Below are 22,292 nucleotides of genomic sequence, written 5' to 3' on the forward strand. Positions count from 1 at the left end.
TCCTATTAACAAATATATTAATTAGTAATTAAATTAATGAACTTAAATTACTAATAACATATAAAATACTTAACAACTAATAATATTTAAGAGAAAACTATTTATAAAAATATATAATAATCAAACTTTAATTAAATTAAAAGTTAAATAAATTAAAATTTTAAGCAATATAAAAAATTAAATAATATAAAAAATTTATAAAACCACTACTTTTAAAGGCCCATCGACCTGCTATATATAAAGCGGTTGTGCTATATAGCAGGCCCTGCTACGACCACAATAGGTCTTGCATAAGCAGTACTTGCTATTGTCATAGCAGGACTACTATAGTAGTCCCTCTGCCATTAGTAAGGACAGTGGTGGGGGTGGGGGATTGGTGGCCCCACCCCCAACCAAATTTATTATTATTATTATTTTATTAAAACAACAAAAATGAAATTCACAGCCCCCCCCCTCAAAATAATTTATTTTAATAAAACTGTGAAAAAAATACTCTAAAGGGGAAAATCCAATAAACCAATCATTATATAATTAATTTATTTTCAAAACCTCCGATTGAAATATCCAATTGATTAAAATTCACAAAACGAGGGTTCTAAAACTCAATTTCTTGAACACAAATAAATTCAATACGAATAACAACAAAATGTTGAGATAATGGGTGTTGCACACATTGCATAATATTGTTATTTGATTATTTTATTTTTTTTATTATGTAATGTTGTACCTAGATGGACGTGCAACATGTAAAGATTCCCATGGAATATTCTTGATGAGTTGTATTGTAACATTGTGATAATATTTTATGTAATTATTTAATATTGGGAAAAAGAATTAAATGCCCAATATTAAATGTGGGGTCAGTGGGTTAGGTAGCACATGGTTTTAGCACATGGTTTATGTAATACCACTTGGTGGTTTTGTGGGACTTGTTACTATATAAGCAGCCACAAGGGTAGTTGTTGTATAGAGAGAGTAAGAGTGAGAAAGGCAAGAGTCGAGCGAGACAAGGCTTGACAGGTTAGCCAAGGGAGCATTTGTGAAGGTTGAAAGCATGGCATGGGATGTGTGGATTCATGCTTGTTCACATAGTTTGCTCGGTTGTGGCTATGGCCATGAAGGCTTCCATGGTTGTATGGCAATGGTATTTTTGCTGAATAATACATGATGATGGATGCTTTTGGAGGCTTGGTTTTTTCCCTCAATGAGGGTTTCCCAGGGTATATCTTGTGTCACAATTTTGTGGGTATGTTGTCTATTCTCTTGCATCTGGATTTTAATTCCGTGATTATTTCAAATTTATTATGGGTTATGTGGAAACGGTTATATTCTTTGTTGCCAAGTTTCCTTACACAAAATTTACAACAAAAGATTCATCTTAAATAAAACTTTGAAAATAAATTTATTAGACACCAAGAAGACAGGAATTGAAAGAACAGAAATCACTTTGCGAATAGACCACAAGATTCTACCTGGATCTGATGCTAATATGCAAATGCACGAAGCACACGAGAAATCCTTTTTCTTCTGAAACCCTTCTTTCTGAAAATCCCTTCTCCAAAATCCCAATCCCTACGAAATGAGCTCTAGATCTTTGATAAAGAATTCTCCCCTAGATTTGGGGCTCTGATTGTGCAATCACGAGAAGGAACTCATTGATCAAATTCTTTTTAATATTTTATTACTTTTAAAATATTCATGCACACTTTTTGCAATTTAAAATATCTTTATTAAATTAATTTTTCTTCCTTTCTTTAATTAATTTTTGAAGCATTTTTTATAAAAATATTTATTAACTTAAGTAATAATAATATTTTGCATTTATTTAAAAATGATCTCCTAAATATATTATTATTAAATTAAATAAATATTATTATGATCTAAAATTAGAACTATACTTTTATATTTAAATTTAATTCTTTTATTTAAATAATTTCTCAATTAATTAAATATAATTAAATATTGAAATTAGTTTGATAATTTTCTATTAAATTAAATGATTAATTACTCTTTTAATTTGATTTAGTTAACAAAAAAATCACCATAGACCCACAAGATGAAATATGAAAACCCATCATAAAATACAACATACTAGATCAAACTCAAGGTTTATATTCACAAATTTATGTAATATGAAAATTTCAAAAGTGTAAACATCTTAGGTACTTGACCTACTTTTTAGGACAAATGGTTTTAAGGATAGGATTCGGACTCAAGAGTTATCTCCTGTCTCTTACCATTGAGATATTGTGATAGGGTATGCTCATCTTGGCAATTCAGGGAAGTCGATACCCAATACCTATAATCTACATAAAATCTACACATGTACAAACACATATATTCTAAACAAAACAAGCAATGGCAGGAAGTGGTGCGTCGTGTAGATCCCAACTAGCTGCTGACTATGACTCCTTTTCTAAACCACATCAAAAATGTCAAATATAAATAAAACATACATGTACACCATACACATGCAAGTATGAGGTAAGTATCCATAGAAAACACATATAAATAATCCATCTAACAAACATCATTAAATAACTAAAAGTCAGTACATGAACATACATATCATCATTGAACAATCATGAGATAATTGAAATAACTAGGTAACTATACACACACACACACACACACACATATGTATATGTATATGTATATACATATATGTATATGTATATGTATATACATATATACACATACATATATATATGTGTATATATGTATATACATATACATATGTGTGTGTGTGTGTGTGTGTGTGTGTGTGTATATATATATATATATATATATACATATATATATATATATATATACACACACACACACACACACACACACACACACACACACACACACATATATCAATTGAATATGAAACAATATCTAATAATCTAGAAAATAATGTCATTGATCATCAAGCATAAACATAAAGCTGGCCTAAAAGAGTTTGGCAATAATAATTGAAAAGTAAACTACGGGTAGGCACTACAAGACTCCCACTCAACTGTAAGAACTTCCTACAAAGGATCGCCCAAAAAAAAATGATGATGGTCTGGCTAATAAGAAAAAAACAACGACCTTATGGCTATCATACCACTTGTTAGAATTAACCCTCATACAAAAATAACAATTACATGCAAATCTAACCAATATCATAAAATAATAGATCACATAGAAGAGAACACAAGACACCAAGATTTAATGTGGTTCACTCAATCCCTAGGCTATGTCCACCAACAGCAAGTCCAATATTATTATTATCCAATAATTACAATCCACAATCCCTTATAGCTCAATACCACCACAAGAAGCTACAATATCACCTTTACATTAATGAAATCCCTAACCCTAAGCCTTTTCATACAAGCATTTCATTGTTTACACAATTAGGGCTAGAATAAGTTGTCCAATAGGAAAATAATAGTCAACGCCTTTTACAATATAAGGTCACTTGGGGTGCTACCCCCAAACCCCCATAAAAAATAATACGGGGAGAAAATTTCAGCGAATAAACCTCTGAGTCTGATTAGGCTCCACATCACAACAACTCCAACAGTACATCTAGTGAAGTCCCTATGTTCTAGAATGACTATGCTCTTGCATGTTACCTAAATGATGTCAAACTAGTAATGTCTTCCACCACCAAATACAATGTAAACATAACTGAAGATGACATCAAATATCTAAGTCACACAATAAAAAATGGCACTCTGATGGTGAAAACCTATTATGGTGGTATTAGAGCCTAAAATAGTAAAAAGAAAAGATGTATCTGAAGGTGAAAACCTCTATGAGGCACCTAAGGATGGGATATTTGATGCACTTCCAAGTAATTTCTAGGAACAATCATTAGTGCTAATAGAACCAACACAACCATCAAATCTGGTTACTAAAGAACATTCACACAACATACATCTTGCATAGTCATTGCCGCCTCAAAGAGAAAGAAGATTTTGTTGCCTTTTTCCATGAAAAGAAGATCAAATTTGCATGGACATATTGAGATATGTTGATTTTAGACCCTAATCTCATCATGCATCACTTGTCCATTTCACTAGGTGTGAAACATGTTAAAAAAAAACTCCAGAAGATGCACCTTGATGTGGCACTTTTGGTCAAAGTTGAATTCAAAAAACTACTAAAAGTTGGATTCATTCGAGCCACCGATTCTGCTAAATGGATATCTAACATAGTCCCAATTTCTAAACATGATAAATCTATTAGAGTTTGTATAGATTTCTAAGATCTCAACAAAGCATTCCTGAAGGATTTCTTTCCACTACCTTATATTGACATGATAGTGGATATGACAACTGGCTATGGAATATACTCACTAATGAATGGTTTCTTTGGCTATAGCCACATTAAGATTGTGCCAAAAGATCAAGAAAAGACTGCCTTCACCTATTCATGGGGGGCATTATGCTAGAACATGATGTTATTTGGCTTTAAAAATGTTGGAGCCAGATACCATCAAGTTCTCACAACAATATTTCGTGATATGATGCAAAAAATAATAGAATATTATGTTTATGATACTTTGGCTAAGAGCATGAAGAGAAGCACTCATCTCGAAGACCTGGGACCTATATTAGACTGCATGGAAAATTTTATTATCTAACTAAATCCTAAGAAGTGTGCATTTGGGGCCACATTAGCAAACTTGCTAGGCTATATTATTTATGAAAAAGGCATAGAGGTAGATCCTGAAAAGGTCCAAGCTATAATGGAAATACCTCTACCTCAGAATATCAATCAGATGAGAGGACTAAAGGATAGACTTTAGTCTATTCATTGGTTCATCTCACATCTAGCAGATAAATCGCAACCCTTCACTAAGACTTTGCAAAAGGGTATGAAATACAACTAGGATGAAGAATGTAACAAGAGCTTAACACAAATCAAGAAATATCTTACCAACCCACCTATACCGATGTCTCTTATTCACAAGAATCCTACTAGCTCAAGAAAATCACAACAATAAGGAACAAGCTATTTATTACATCAGTCATATATTATTCTTGTGTGAAATGAATTATAGTATCATTGAGAAGGCATGTATAGTGGTTTTTTTGGCTTCCTAGAAGCTTAGACATTATATGCTTTCTCACACTACAAGAATAATTGAAAATATTGATCCATTAAAGTATATGTTAAGAAAAGCTATTCCGACAAGGAAGACTGACAAAGTGGGTCATGATACTGAGTGAGTTCAACATCGAGTATGTGAAAAGGAAATCCATCAAAGGGTAAGAAATCACTGATCAACTGGTAGAAGCGCCATTACAAAGTCACCAACCAATGAACATTGAATTCCCTAATAATTTCATCTTGCTTCTGACTCACCAAACATGGACTGTGTTCTTTGATGGATCATTCACTCAAAAAGAATCAGATGCCTAAATACTATTCATCAAAATACAAAAGTACTCTCTACCTAAGGCATACAAGATTATTTTCATAAATAACATCATTGAATATGAAGCCTTAATCAATAGAATGAAGATCACCATTGAATGGAGGGTGGATAAACTGAATATCTTTAGAGACTCATAGTTGATAATCAACCAGGCCAACAACATTTATCAAACAAAAGATGAAAAATTGATGCCCTACAAATGAATGGTTTATGATCTAAAGATGTACTTTACACATGTCACTTCTTAGAAGATTCCCTAAGTGAATAACAAGGTAGACAATGCCATGGCAACCCTTGCTTCCATGCTCCAGATGCCAAAAAATGACTTCAGACACAAGTTCCTGGTGGAAACATTACCCTACCTTTCTTACAAATCTCCTAAATCTTGGATGATTTATTTTATCATAGGGCATGACTCATCCTAATTCCATCACATATACTCCTACCTACATGATCAAATTGTTCCAGACACTCTGACCCGAAATAAAAAAATTACCTTATTTGAAATGCTTCACGGTATCTCATCATAGTTAATGAATTTTTTAGGAGAGGTTTGGATGGTACATTGTTTAGCTATCTCAAACTCATAGAGTCAAAATATACATTAATTGAGGTATGTGAAGGCATTTTTGGATCCTGCTCAAATGGAATTATGTACACTAGTTTGCAAACTTATTAGAGATGGTTAATATCGGTTGGAAATGGAGAAAGAGGAAATTAAGTATGCCAAGTCTTGTAAATAGTGTCAAGTTCAAAGAAATTTGATCCATGCTCCAACTAGGGAGCTAATTCCATTTATCACACTTTGGTCATTCCAACAATGGGTCTTTGATCTTGTGGGTTAGATTGATCCTTCTTCCTCGAATGGACACAAGTTCACTATCATCACTATAGACTACTTTACAAAGTGGATAGGGGCAGTACCTCTTATTGAATCCACTAGAAAAACTATATCTATGTTCATTCTAAATGACATCATATGTAGGTATGGTGTACCCTCAATTATTACTAAAAATAGGTGCAATTTAAAAAAACAAGGATCTAAAATAGCTATGTTCAAAGTTGAAAATCATATAACATTGGTCTTCCATCTACTACCCCTAGGGTAATAGACAAGTAGAAGCATTCAGTAAGGTGATTCTTAAGATCCTACATCACACGATCAATAAATATGGCAGGGAATGGCACCTTCAAATCATTCTGACTCTATTGGCTTAGAGAACAAGTATCAAAACACTTACAGGGGCAACACCCTTTGCTTTGGTATATGGAGTGGATATTGTGATTCTAATTAAGGTTGAGATTTCTACTCTATAAGTCTCTCTAAGAGGCCTCACCATTGATGATAACTATCAAATATCTCAGTAGCAAGAGATAAAACTATTGGATGAATGTCGGTAAGTGGAATTTGATCATCTAAGAGCCTATCAAAAGAGGATGTCTAAGAGCTACAACAAGAAATTTAAGCCATAGTACTTCCAAGTGGATGATCTCATCCTGAGAGAAAACCCTAAGAATCTACAACATCAAGTATAGAAGGGAAAGTTTGAGTTGAACTGGCTTGGTCCATATGTCATCATAGTTGTGTTTGGATCAGACACTTATCAACTCTCAACTACTAAAGGATAAATCCTCAAGGAGTCAATCAACACCCTTCACTTGAAAAGGTTCTATAGTTTATATTGTTTGAAGCTCTTTGTACATATCTAAAGGTCCTAAAAAAATACTTAAAATTGGAAAAAGTCCTAAAAAAACTATAATTCTCGTGAAAACCTAGCAATAGGTACCTCGATAATACAAAAAAAAATTAAAAAATACAAAATACAAAAAAAATGAAAACGAAGGAAAAAAAGTGTCATTGATGAAAATTTGGCAAACGAGCATCATGGTAGAAAAAAAGAAATCTCTATCAAGAACATGAAAACCTGGTAAACAAGTACCTTTTGTTCACAATTCTCTATCTAATGGTGCACCTTCTAGCTTTTGTACGGTCGCTTTCCTACTTTGAGTTCTTTGCTTTCCACATTTCCCTGCTTTAGTTTGCTACTCTCACTTGTGCATAGCTCTTTGTTATCTTCAAGACCCTACTTATACCTGCATGGATTGAAACTGGCCATAGTTTAGGGGAAACCTACCTAGTCTAGGGGGCAATGTCATATGCTTGTAGAGAGTCTATCATGCATCAGTCACCAGTTGTCCTAACTAAGTCTTCCTAGTGTTGTCTATCTACTGAAGAGATTTCTCATGAACATGTTGAACTTCCAACTTGACATCAATCCACTGAAATTGAAATCAAAACTAAAAAATGAAGCAATTTGAGCAATGTTAAGCTTTTCTTTGTGTTATTTTCTTTTTCTTTTTATTCCCCTTCAAGAAAATCTAGGATGTATATCTCAACTAGAGGTGCAAGGACTGGGGGCATGATCTTGATCTTTTCTTTGTTGGTTTAGTTCCAATGATTTGAAGGATCCACATAAAATGGGTATCCACTACAAGATCCTTTATCTTGTATTGGATGGACATGTGTACCTTGACTCATTTTACGTCAAAACTTTTGTGAGGTTGGTTCTTATCCTTGTCTATTTGAGTGAATTATCTATGCTACAATAAATGTTGATACTCATCTTGTGATGTGGACATATGGATCACTGCAAGTCTACTTAGCACACTTTTGTCTCAAGTTATGAATGTAAGGGTTATTATAGATATAATACTTACTAATTAATTAGCACGAGAATGATCTCTTGCATGGATGGTATACTTATACGCAAGAAACATTCTATTCATCCTAGTGTTTATAATCTAATGCTAATGTTCACTTGCTTAATCAACATGAAAAGATGTTTGGCTTCTTGTGCCTTAATGTTTACACTGAAAAAACTATGACTAATGTCCTATTCATATTCTTATGATAGTAATGCCAATGGGGATTTTACAGTATCTGGTGGTGAAAACAAAATGTGTATTGATTAAAACTATATCTCATGGGTTCAATAACCAAGCCCTAGGGATTTCATCTAGCATGAGATTGCATTTCATCTTAGACTTGCACAATGACATAATTTTGGTGGCTCATTTGATTGCATTCTCTAAGTTGAGAGACAAAAGACTTCCCATACAAGTCACATTTTCATCCCAATTGCACAAGTGTTTGATCTCAAGTTTGATCTTTAGGAACTTGATTGAGCATATGTCACAAATGACAAGAGTGAAACCTTCATGAGATGTCAGTACACATTCATCTTGCATTATCATACATCTGTTTACACATGCATAATAGAATCACATCACATACATACATCTGAAATTTATACATATCACTATGCATTTAACTCATAAGTAAACATATGCATCTAAGATATACATCATTACATTCATAGCATCTGCATAACCAACATACATCTAAGATACATGTCATGTATAAACAACATAAAAATCTCACACATGAAATAATATCAAAAACATCAATCTCTTGTGTGTGTGTGTGTGTGTGTGTGTGTGTGTGTGTGTGTGTGTGTGTTTGTGGGTGTAATATAAAAATGTGTTCTACTTGAGTGCTATTAGTGACAATATCTCAAAATGATATAGAAGGTAATGTTGATAATGATATCAAAAACATCAATCTCTTGTGTGTGTGTGTGTGTTTGTGGGTGTAATATAAAAATGTGTTCTACTTGAGTGCTATTAGTGACAATATCTCAAAATGATATAGAAGGTAATGTTGATACATCTAATATAACATTATCTACATAATAATATGACATAAGAGAGTGATCTAACTGCATCCTTCCCCCTCATCGCTAGGAGGAGGAGGGGGAGCATCTTCTCTTGATGGAGGGGTTGCACCCTCAAAACCATGAGTATACTTAGAAAATTAAGGCACCTAGACTGCCTCAGGAACTGCTCTAGCATATGCACCAATATAGTAAGTTTATCAGGTAGTCTAATAATGGGTCTCCTCCTACTATCTCTCAAGCTACTCCTTAATCTCTTGATTACACTCTTCCAAACAAGCATCTTGTACTGCTACCTAAATCTATAGCTCTCCTAGCTATCGTTCTATTGTCTCAACCCTCTCCTTAGATTGTTGGAGGGCATCATGTGTTTAAGCTAACATGTCTCCTACTGTGGGACCTTGTGGAGGTTGATCAAGTATATCCTCATCATCCCCACTCCCATCTACTCACCCTACACTTCCTATTGTGCTAGGTCCACTCTTAGCTTATGGAGCTCTCCACTGATCACACCCAAGGTGCCCATATCTCCTCGGGGCCATCTTTTCCCTAACCCACTACTCCCTACACTCAAATATATCCTCATCACTCAAGGAGGAATCTACACATGTGTGGTCCTCTAATAAGGTCCCTGCTACTAAGCCTACTACTACAGTGGTATTGGTTGCAACTGTGCCTCTACCTATGGTACTTGGGCCACAAGGTCTATGAATCTCAGGAATGGATGGCTTGAAAAATACTCTATGTACTCATGAGTAACCCCACCATCTATAACACCTAGTAAGAAATGCCACCTAGTAATGGTGAGACCTCATGCATCTATCATGCATCAACCAAGATCCAACCTCGGCGACTGACCCTTCTTCACCTCATTGGTAAAGCGAGCATATGCAAAGTAGTATTGTAAGATGTCTTGGGGGTGACCAAACTATCTCTAGACCCATGTTAATGGAAACCTCTCAATAATCTAAATAGATAGTTTGATTGTTGGTCATGAAACAAATATGTATCCTAGTTGTTCCCTAGCATCACCCTGTGCCTCTTTCTGAAAATTGTTATAGATTTGTAGCTGGGAGTGAAAAGGATTACAAATCTTGAACCTATTGTTCACAAGCTTTCTTGAGTCATCAATTTTAGGTTATCAACCTATGTCAACCTAGTTGTAGAATGTCTTCCCAAGTTGACCTAATCCATTTGTCTTGTATTCCTGGGAGATTTTTGGGTTTTGTTCCTTTTGGCATTTTATTTCAAGATCCACAGTCAGAAGTTCAGAAACATTTCAAATTTGAGAATTCTAGAGAAAAATTGTATCTTCCTCTTTGTATTTCAAGGTGAGTACCTTATCCTTTATTTTCTCCCTTAGCATACATCTACTTTCATATATCTATTAGTATATTTTTGTATACTTAAATAGATCTATATTTGTCATATATCTTGTTTACATTGCATGAAAGAGAACTTGCTAGCATACTTCCTTGACGAGTTCCTAGATTTTGTATTGGCATCCCTTTATCCTATTTGGGGTCTTGCTAATCAAATTTAGGGCTTATCAAGAGTCATGTTTGGAAGCCCCTCTTTCTCTTGTATTGAATGGCTCAAGGAGAAATTGTTCAACTTGCTTAGTCTTGTTTGTATCATTTATCATTGGTGTCATTTTCCCCTTGAACAATTTGATGAACCCAATGTGAACCCTCCTTTTGTTTGATCTTGGTAGTTAGATCTTTCTTTTATGCATTGCATTCATAAATTCATGAATTCATAAATTATTTCTTAATTAGGATTACTTTGTATTTTACATATATGTTCTTCAGTGATAGTGCTTTTCTTCAAGATGTATGATTTATTTCATGAGTATTTTGAATATGTGTCTATTAGTAAACCTTAAAGGTGTCTAGTAGCAAAGAGTCAGATGAAAAGAATGTGATCTTCATTGAATCCATTCCTCCTATTATTTCATCCACATCTTTCACAACCAACCTTTACAATAAGGTTATGTCATGACTTCCTATGTGCAATACTATGAGTACTATTGAACCTATGTGATTATCTTAACTCATTATCACTCTTAAAGGATGTCTACCTCAACAACCTGTTATCACTCTTAAGGGAGTTCCTTGGAATGGTAAGCCTCTTATGGTGCTTAAAGGGAAACCTGATTACACTTCAGTTTCTCACACTTATCGAACACAAAATAATCATTAGCAAAATATTTTGGTGGCTCCTACATCTTTACCACCTTCTCAACTAGTGCTTCCTCAAGCACCTCATTTACCTAGTTCCTTGGGAAAAAAGTATGCTTTATTTGAGCAGTCACACATTATTCCTACTAAGATCTCTTTATGGGAACTTCTTCAAATGTCACCTACTTATCATGAAGCTTTTCAAAAGGCTTTATCCATTGTTCTAAAACCTCCACCTAGTCAAGATAACATTAATTATTTCCTAGAGTGTATGCATGTTCCTCTTCATATTGTGTTTACTGAGGATGATTTACCACCTAAAGAAGTTCAAGATTAGTATGATACTCTTATTGTTGTGGTCCTTATTAATGGAAATATTAGTTGAAGAACCTTAATTGATAATGGGTCGAGATTGAATGTTTTTAGCTTGGATATGTTGAAGTGATCAATATTGATATGTCTTCTATGAAGAGCGATATGGCTCCTATCCATGGTTTTGATAACGTTGCTAAGAAAAATTTGGGAGTCATAACCATTCCTATTAAAGTTGGTCATGTTGTATGGGATACCTTAATTCATGTGATGCCTAGACCTCTCAACTATAACCTCCTTTTGGGAAGACTGTGGTTACATAATATGCACGATATCCCCTCTACTCTTCCTTGCAAGGTTATGTTTATCGATGACAACATAATGTATACTCTCCACGTGGATGATAGACCTAAGAGTTACTATAATGTTGAATCTTCTAAGGTGTCAGGACCTAGGGAGAGAAGTTAAAAGATAAACTTGAAACTAATGATCAACCAAGTGAAGAAACTTATTCTTTATCTGAAGATGACCAGGGCACTTTAGACTTTAATTTGACATTCATTGGAGAATATCAAGTCTGTGATCTCTCTTTCATGAAAGCATATAAACAACCTTAAGGAAGAAAAAGTTGTTTTGACTCCTCTTTTTGGAGAGTTAAGTAATGACATCATTGCTACTTCAACTGAGGAAACCATTGAAACTTTTAAACCTCATGGCCAAGAGGTAATTTATTATGAAGCACAATTGATTGTCTTTGATAGAGCTTATTGTTAAGGTCTTGGATACCATTTACTTGCTAAATACAAGCTCTATGGTCAAGGATGTGAAATGTTTGAACAAGGAATATAGGTTCATTTATCTAATGATGGTTATGAACATACTTATGGTTTGGGATTTAATCCTTATAAGAAACCTTATTTTTTTCTAAATATGAATCACATTCATAGTGGTCCTTTGAAGTTATCAAACCCATATCTTATTACATTTTATCAATTACCTTCTCTAGATGTTTATTCCTTTGATGATGCTTTGGTTGACTTTCTAGGCACATACAAGGATTTGCTTGACATTCAAGCCTTATTGCTTGGATATTAATAGTTATTTTGGAGAAGAAACTAAATCATAAAAATACGTTGATCCTCTTCCTTCTATGGAAGAACCACATAAGATAAATATTTTAACCAATGAAATGATAGATGTGCATGTTGATCAAGATGATTCTTAAAAGCTTATTAAGATTGGAAAATGTTCAGATGAAATAGAACAAAATATATTACTCAGCTTCTTTTGGATTTTTCTAATATCTATTCTTGGAAATATTTTGATATGCCTGACATTGATCCTAAAATTGTCACTCACAACATAGTTTTGACACCAGATGCTAAGCATGTTAAGTAGAAGATTGTAAAATAAATCCTAGCATCACTCTTCTTGTTAAATACAAGATATAAAAACTCTTAGATGCTAGTTTTATATGTCCTATATATTATTCCACTTAGATTTCTAACATTGCGGTTGTCTCAAGGCAAAAATAATACAAGGATGTGTACTAATTTTCATGATTCAAACAAGGCTTCTATGAAAGATGACTTTCCTTTAGCTAATATTGATATGATAGTGGATTCAACTGCTAGACATGTTTTGCTATCTTTTACGGATGGATTCTATGGATATAATTAGATTTTTATTCCTCCTTACAATCAATATAAGACCAGCTTTATTACTCCAGAGGGAACATTATGTTGGGTAATAATGGCTTTTGGATTAAGAAATGCGGGCACTACTTATCAATGAGCTATGACTTTTTATTTTGCATGACTATATGCATAAGATTCTTGAAGACTAAGTGGATGACATTCTAGATAAATATTTGAAATGTGATGAGTATATTCCTACTCATAGATAGATCTTTAAGAGGATAAAAAAATATAATATGTGTCTGAATCTGCAAAATAGTACAAAACTTCTAGGGTTTGTCATATCTAACACATGTATTGAGGTATAATATGTCTCTTCCTTGCAATATCTTGCAACTTCATAGCTTACAAGGAAAGATAAAAGCTATTCGTAGGTTTGTTTCTAACCTAGCAGATTGTACTATTCCTTTCACTTTCTTTCTCAAGAAATATTCTACTTTCTCTTGGAATGAAGACTTTAAGCTATCATTCAAACAAATAAAGACTTATCTTTCTAATCCTCCTATCTTACAACCAACTCAACCTAATAATCTGTTGTTTCTTTATAGTTTTGCATGTTCTAAAGCATTGAGTATTGTCTTGGTTCAACATTATCAAGATGGCAAGGAACATCATGTTTATTATATAAGCCATGCATTGATTGATTATGAGACACGTTATGCCACAATCAAGAAGCAATGCTTTGCTTTAGTTTTTTCTTGTAAAAAACTTAGAAATTACCTCCTTAATGCAAAAGTTAATGTTTATGTGAAGTTTGATTCTTTAAAGTGTCTCTTTTCAAAAACAGGTTTATTGGGATGACTTGCTAAATGGGTCATGTTGTTAATAGAGTTTGATTTTAAGTTCATTTCTCATAAATCTATCAAAGGGAAAGCCTTGATTGATCATTTGATTGAGGCTCCCTCTCCCATTTCGACAATATAATCTATTGAATTTCCTAATGAATTTGGCTTGCCTATCGATATGTATGAGACATGGGAATTTTAATTTGACAAATCTAGATGTCAAATTGGATTTGGAGCTGGAGTTATATTGATACCCCTATCTTGGAAACCTATTCCTTTATCTTACAAGATCACCTTTTCATGCACTAACAATGTTACTGAGTATGAAGCTCTTATTGTTGGGTCAAAAGTGACTTTATCCTTACACATTAAGCATATTAAGATTTTTGGTGATTCACAACTTGTCATGCAACATATTAATGGTACCTATCAAGATAAGAACGATAAATTGACCAAGTATTGGATCTAGCTATAGATCTTCTTGGAAAATTTTCTTCTTTTTATATTCATAAACCACCTCAGAAGGATAATCAACATGTTGATTCTATGGCTAGTGCAGAATCTCTTATTAATTTAGAGGAAAGTGTGTTAGATTTTCAATTCATGATTCATACTCTATCTAAACCTACAATTTTACATGATACCCCATTAAATGTAGCATGTCTTAACTTGCATTTAGATTAGTGGTATTCTCACATTTATCATTACCTTAAATATGGATCTTTATATGAGTTTGAAACTAGGAATTATAGAAAATGATTCAGAAACTTGTGGCTCACTATATCATCCTTATTAATGTTCTTTATAAGAGGTCTTATGATGGTCCTCTCTGTAGATGCCTTGCAAAAGTTGCAATCCTTGAGGCTTCCAAGAAGCCCAAGACATTTTGGCGAGAAATCCTTAGTTAACAAAATCCTTTGGATGGGATATTATTGGAAAACTATGGAACAAGACTCATTTACCTTTGTCAAAAAGTGTTCACAGTGTCAACACCATAGGAATCTTATTCATGCTCTTGTGCATGCTTTGTGTTCTCAAGTTCAACCATGGCCTTTTAGTGTGTAGGGTTTTGATCTAATCAATAAGATTTTTCCTTCCTCTTCTTAAGGACATTCTTATATTTTCACTCACTAAGTGGGTAGAAGTTGTACCTTTGTGTTCTACCACTGCAGATGTAATTTGTGACTTCATCCTTCAAAACATTGTCAGTAGATTTGGTATCCCTATGTTTATCATTTTAGATAATGGAGCTTAATTTAAAAATAAGGAAGTGTAGTGCCTCTCCCATTTGACTTCTGTAAGTCATCCTGATGGATGCAACCTTGTTGATCTATTGTTGTGTGGGATCATGATTGTGACCATGAGTGGTTTACACCATTGAGATGACTGGATTTATGTTTTTGTATCAATTGCTTTGTTTATGCTTTGGCTGATTTATGAGGTTATGATGTGATTTATGGTTCACTGAGGTTTGTGCCAATGGTTACCAAGATCAATGTGGTATCATGAGGTTGTTTCATGATTACCCTATGATGTGTGCAGAGATTGCACTATGTACTTCTTGCCTACTACCTTGGACTAGGTTCCTGTAGCAATAGTTAGTCATGTTTATGATGGTGTTTTCTTATGTGTTTTAAGTTCCTCCTTATTGTTGCTTAAACAACCATTATTAAATGCTTAATAATTAGAAATGGATTATCCTTGTTGGATTTTTTGGTTATGTGTTGCGGATATTTACCTTGTTATATTTTGATTTGAGAGATATTTGTTACTTATGTTATGCTTTACATTTGAGAGGACCTGAGGGTCAGATATTATACTTTGATTTCAGTATCATAGATTTTAGACTACTATGTTGTTCATTTGATCATATTTGCATGATGATTCCATTTTGAGATGATAGTGTGTTTTATGATGATATCTAGTTATTCGGTATTTCGACGTATCTTTGATTATGTTATGTGATGAATTTTATGCTATGGTTATTTACTTCATTCCTACATTGTTATGCTTTATGCGAACATGAGTGATGTAAATAGATTATTTTAATATAATTAAATAAATGGTTAAATTAGGTGATTTAATGTATTTATTGCTTCGGCTATGTTATTATATGCAATTGCACTTGATCATGTTGTTTAGTGTGCAAGATTTATATCCCTAGCAGTGGCACATGGAGTTAGTGATTTGGCCATTCATATTTTACCAATGTCATCCCTGTATGGTCGATGTATCCTTATTTTAATTGTTTAATTAAACCTTTTGGTGATTATTAAATCTAAACTCATTTGCATTATGTGATTAGACCAATAAGTGTGTCTGTGCATTTAGAGGTTCGCTTGATCGCGAAAGTTGTTAAGGAAATTTATGTGTTTTTGGGTTTTCAGGCTTTTTAATTGATTTATTTTAATTTTTGGCAGCTTTGTCATAGATGAATTCCTATTTATAGGAATAGCCTATTTTTGTTTGGGTCGATTCGGGGTTTAACTAGGTTGGCTAGTTATTTGCCCTAATCAATTATTCACTTGAAAAGTGAATAAATATCCAAAAAGGAATTTAATTCCTCACTTCTCACTTTTGAATTAGAAAGTTTGAGAGTAAAACCCAAAATCCTCTTCATGAGGATTTATTGTTTTGTTCATTGTTGGAGCTACGAGCGTGGGATCATCGTGAGGTTGAGCTCGTTGGATCCAGCTCGGGGAAACCTTGGATTGTCGCAATTTTCAGCTACTTTTGTGAGCTATTTATTTTATGGTTCAGATTTTTATTTTGCCCTTTTGGCTGTGAGGTAGGGCTTTCCTGTTTTATTGTTTCTGCTCCATTTCAACTTCTTTTTTTGGTAATCGTTTGTTTGGAGGCTGTGAACTAGTGTTCCCCTCCATTTTTGTATGTTGGTTCTTCCTGGTTGGTCAGGTATGAGCATTTCCCTATTTTTTAGGATGAGGGTTTGGGGTTTTGCATCGTTGTGCTAGCCATTTTTGCATACGATGTCCAAACTTGATTTTTTTGGATTTTTGGGGTTTTTGTACCCAAAGGCCAAATGGGTTTTAATTTCAAAGTTTTTTAAAATTTTGGAGTTTTTACCTCATTTTGTGTGCCACCATATTTTCTCAAGTTTTCTTGGCATGAGTTGGGTCTGGACTTGGATTATTTGTTTGGATATCAGTCAGACCTTTGTTGCACTTTTGTGTTTGCATTGGGATGCGTGTCACATCCGTACTCCCAACGTTGTGTTTGGTTGAGTGATTTTATACCTACTATTATGGTTTCTCTTGGACCTTTGTTATTGTTTCGTGGACACTAGGATTCGTGTAGAATCCATACTCTCGGATTGAGGCTGGTTGAGTGAGTTCATGATGTTTGGTCTTGTTGCATCATTGGGATTCATGTAGAATCCATACTCCCAGATTGAGGTTGGTTGAGTGAGTTCATGATGTTTGGTCTTGTTGCATCATTGGGATTCGTGTAGAATCCACACTCTCAGATTGAGGCTAGTTGAGTGATTTCATGATGTATGGTTTTATTGGTTCTTGGGATTTGTGTAGAATCCATCCTCCCAAGTTGTTTTTGATTAAGTGTTGTTTTGCATGGTGTTCTCATCTAGTCCTTATTTTATGATCTTCGTGATGGTGGTGCACCACACAAAAGTACGTGTGCATACATTTGTCATGTGACTTGCAAGGCCCGATCTTCCATTGTACTTCTGGAAGTTATGATCACTAAGGTTGGGTTGGGAATATGTATGCCCATGGGCACTTGTCATAGGATGAGCATGGGTAGAGTAGGGTAACATATGGAGGGGGCTTCTATCTCTTAGACTAGTGACCTTAGTCCCATAAGGTTGGTAGAGGAAGTTTTAATTAAGTGATAACTAAAGAAAATGTGTGAATGGTAATAAAACTTAAGATAATGAAAATGTTCTATGTGTTTTCCTTCAAGGGAGTACCTTGAGTGAGTGTTTGCATTCATGTGATGGCCTCCAAGGGAGTACCTTGAGAGTGTTTCCAAATGTGATCTGAGCTTGGGCTTTTGGATGCCAAGTGACTCTCCATGATGTCAACCCCTACTTAGTAGCCTATTGATTTTCTGACTAGGTACTGTACTCCTTGCATTGTCTTAGGTTCTTGGTTACAACCATCATATGGTCTGGCGTGAGTGTTAGCCATGGATGTTGTTTTGTGTGTTTTTGGTTGGATCATTATCTCCATCAGCACGGTGAGTGTGGACCTACGGGTGCCATGTGGTTGGGAGGCATAGCTACCTTCACCACTACTAGGGACCAGTGTACAGAGATGGTCTTTTGTCCTAGTGCGACCTTTGTTGGATGTTTTCACTTGATACTTTAGGTTTTGGAGTATGCTTTCTTGTGATTTATGCTTTCATTGGAATGCTTGGATATCATGTTTAGATGATGTTAGTTTATTTGATGCATTCCCATATTATGATGTTTAGCATATGAATAGATGATGTGAATTTATGTATTGGATTATCTATTGCTTATTGGTTTAGCATGTTAGATTTCCTTATTATTATGATTAGCATATGATAGGTGATGTTATCTACTTGTAGGATTATCTTAAACTTTACTACTAGCATGTTAGATTTCCTTGTGCTTATATTATAGCATGTTTTAGTAGTGACATCCCTATTACGATAGTACCGATGATCTGGTTGGTGGCTTGGGATGTTACGCGCAAAGGATGACTAGGATCCATGATGGTCTTATGATGCTATTAACGGTTGGGAGGAACCACATACTTAGTTTGGTTGTTCGATTATTCTAATGTTATTTCTATACACTACAATATTGCTTTCAGTATGTTCTTTACTGCTTTGGTTTGGATGGATGGATGTTTCTCCTTCTTGATCATGGCATCTTGTTGTTTATGCACTCAAGTGTTCGCTTCTCAATCTATGTGGATCCAGTACTCCTCGGTGTGGAGGTTTTGAACTCAATTTTAGTCTGTTGTTTGTATTTAAGTGTTTCTTGAGTTTCTTGGGCGACCATTTATCAGCATGGTGTGATACAATATTGTATCGCATGCCAATTGAAATTCTATCATGTGTCCCTTGATTCTATGCATGCTTCTTCGAGAAATATCATGCGATACTTTCCAATATCGCACCTTCTTGTAAGAACTGGCATATGATACTTGTAAAGTAGCACATGTCCTTAAGGGAAGTGTCACCCAATCCCTAAAAGTGTCCCCCTTCTTCTTGAGAAATGTTGCACGATACTTTAAAGTATCGCCCAGTGCTAATTTAAAGTATCACCTTACTTTGTGAAAACCTGTGTGAGCGGGCAGCGGGCACTTTTTGGTTTGATCTGAACTTTTTGAGAATCATTTGGGGTACCCTCTTAGGTTTTCTTCAATCCTTTGGTGTCACATTTTGGATTCATAATGTTTTGATTTGGATTCAGTTATGCATTTTCTGTTGTCTGTCATTTTGTTTGGTACTGACTTTTAGAGATTCATTGGTTGCTTGGATTGTTGGTGAAGTCTTATGTTGCAATCTTTGTGATCCTTGTATGATGTTTTCATGTGCATTCATACTTGTAAAAAAAAAATATCTTGGCTTGATTTGAATCCTTGTTCCAAGGATCTCCGGGCAGGGCATTACGTGAAGTTAATCCATTTTTGGAGAAATATTGTATTCACCATCATTTTTATTCTCCTTATTTCCCTCAAAAATCTAATGGACAAGTTAAAGATTCTAAAAAGGTTATCAAATAGATACTTTGGAAGACAGTTAAAAAAATGCTAAGGATTGGCACACTTAGTTGGTTTATGCTCAATGGGCTTATAGAACTGGTGTTCAAATTGCAACTAGAACATCTCCCTATAACTTAGTTTAGGGGGCAGATGTGGTTATACCTTTAGAATTAAATATTTTATGTAGTGCAAGGTAGGAGAATCCCCAATGGAGATTTCCTAACCCCTAGCAAATAACCACACAACAAAATATAAACAATAACACAAGATCTGATACCGATTCACAACTCTTTATTCATAAAACAATTTATTACAATCAATGTGTCAGGCTGTAAAGCCTTCCCAATTATGGCCAAATACAATAGCAATTACAATAACATTTCTACAATATCCCTCAAGATCCAACTCAATTCCTAGCTATCCCAAATCTAGAACACAACAACAATCAAGTAGGAACCTCAAAGATCTCAGCTTGTGCTTGCAAGCCACCAAGCAACCTCCTTGTTTCTAAACCGCAGCCACTAGCTCTTCTCATAAACTCTCATTCTAGATTCCAACTTGAATCTTTTCTCTCTAGGTCCCACATTGAACTTAATTTCCTTCTCCTTCTTATTTCTTAAGACACTACCCAAGCCCTCCTTAAATAGCCAGCTAAGCCACAATTCTTTTAGTCAAGCATTTAATTACAATATAGGTCCACCTTGGAAGAGTAAACCAAAACTATAAAAAATAGGAACCAAAATTAATACAAATTTATATTTAGGAAACACATTACCCAATAATATGTCCCTATCTTAACAAGATCCCATCTCCTCATATGAAATTGCGCAAGATGAAAACTCCACATGTTTTCATGAAAACTACCTAGAAATCAATAGTCGAGGAAAATGGTGATATCTCCTCAATCTGATTGAATAAAGACTTGTTCTCTTAATTAAAGGTAGTAATTTAGGTCCTCTACAAACTATTAAGTGTAAAAAGGCTGATTAATTAAGGATAACTGTGCATGCATCACAAAAGTCATGCGCATAAACCTGACATGTAAACTGACAGAAAATTGATGCCTCGGGAGAATGGTCATATCTCCCAACTCATAATTAATTAGGACTTGTGCCTTTTATAATAGATATTAATCTAGGCCTTATTTAATCTATAAAATTATTATTCTCTCATTCCTTTAGGATAATTAGATACACATCCTGCAACAGACATGCAACAACAAGAAAATATAGCTCCAGCAGCAAGGTAAAATGGCTCTAACTTCATCACAATAACTCCAATCTCTATGCACTCATGAGGAAAGGTTCCCCAATGTGTATCCAACACATCCCTAACCATGAAAATCATAACTCCACCAAAATCCAAGCTCAATTTTATTGCATCAGACTCCCCAGGTAAATAGAAAAGTATGTCCCATACATTGATGCCCAAAGAAAGATCTGCAACCAACTTCATCTTTACCAAAGGCTTACACTACATCAAAGTCAATAGAATTTTTTTGAAAATAAACCATCTATGATTCATCCACTGAAACATCAAAATTAAATAAATCTCAGCAACCCAATCAGCATGCTCACTCCCAAGAACAAATTGAACATAATGCTCCACCAAGAATCTTTGCAGCTTATCACAACTAGCACCAACAATATCCTTAAACATGTACTCCATGTTGGAAACATCATGTAACTCCAAAACCAAGTTAGAAACATGTAAGATCAAATCCCCAATAAGAACAACATGTAAATCCTCAGCCATATCAACCATAGGTAAATCAGGAACATACATATCCACATTATCATGCAGATCCAAAACCGAATTAACAACTAGTGAATCCACACCAAAACATCAAACTCCACATCAACAGAAACATCCATATCCTCAATCAACTTAGAAAAAACATATAAATTCATATCCATATCAACAACCATATGAAAATTCTCATCTATATGAAAATCCTCATAATCAACAATCTCAACAATCTCATTGCTCACAACAAGATGCTTTGCAACATGTAACTCATCACCAACAACAACCTAATTATCCATTAACAAGTGCTCTATCATTTCCATGTTAGACTCATCCAATTGATCATGAAAACAAATCTTTATCCTAGCATCAACAAGGCTAGGAATATCCTCAGCAACAATCTCAAGTTGCTTTGTAGGTTCCACATCGGACTCCATAAACTGATCAATAAAACCAACTTCTTCCTCCTTGACCTTAATATGCCATCTTCTCTCTCGAACAAGTCTTCTAACTGGCTAGACAAATCTCTTTAAGATAGGTAGATTCCAACTTCAGTAGCATACAACTTCCTTCTTCTATTTCCCAACTCTTTTAGAAAAAGTACATCCACAATAGCATCCACCTGAGCTATCGTCTCATTAATCCTTCTCTCCACTGCATCACAGAGATTCACAATAATCTTAGGGTCCAATCCTCTTGAAGCCA

This window comes from Cupressus sempervirens, chromosome 4 (genome assembly GCF_028749045.1).
Source record: "Cupressus sempervirens isolate cs-2001-9-10 chromosome 4, ASM2874904v1, whole genome shotgun sequence".
Lineage (NCBI taxonomy): Eukaryota > Viridiplantae > Streptophyta > Pinopsida > Cupressales > Cupressaceae > Cupressus > Cupressus sempervirens.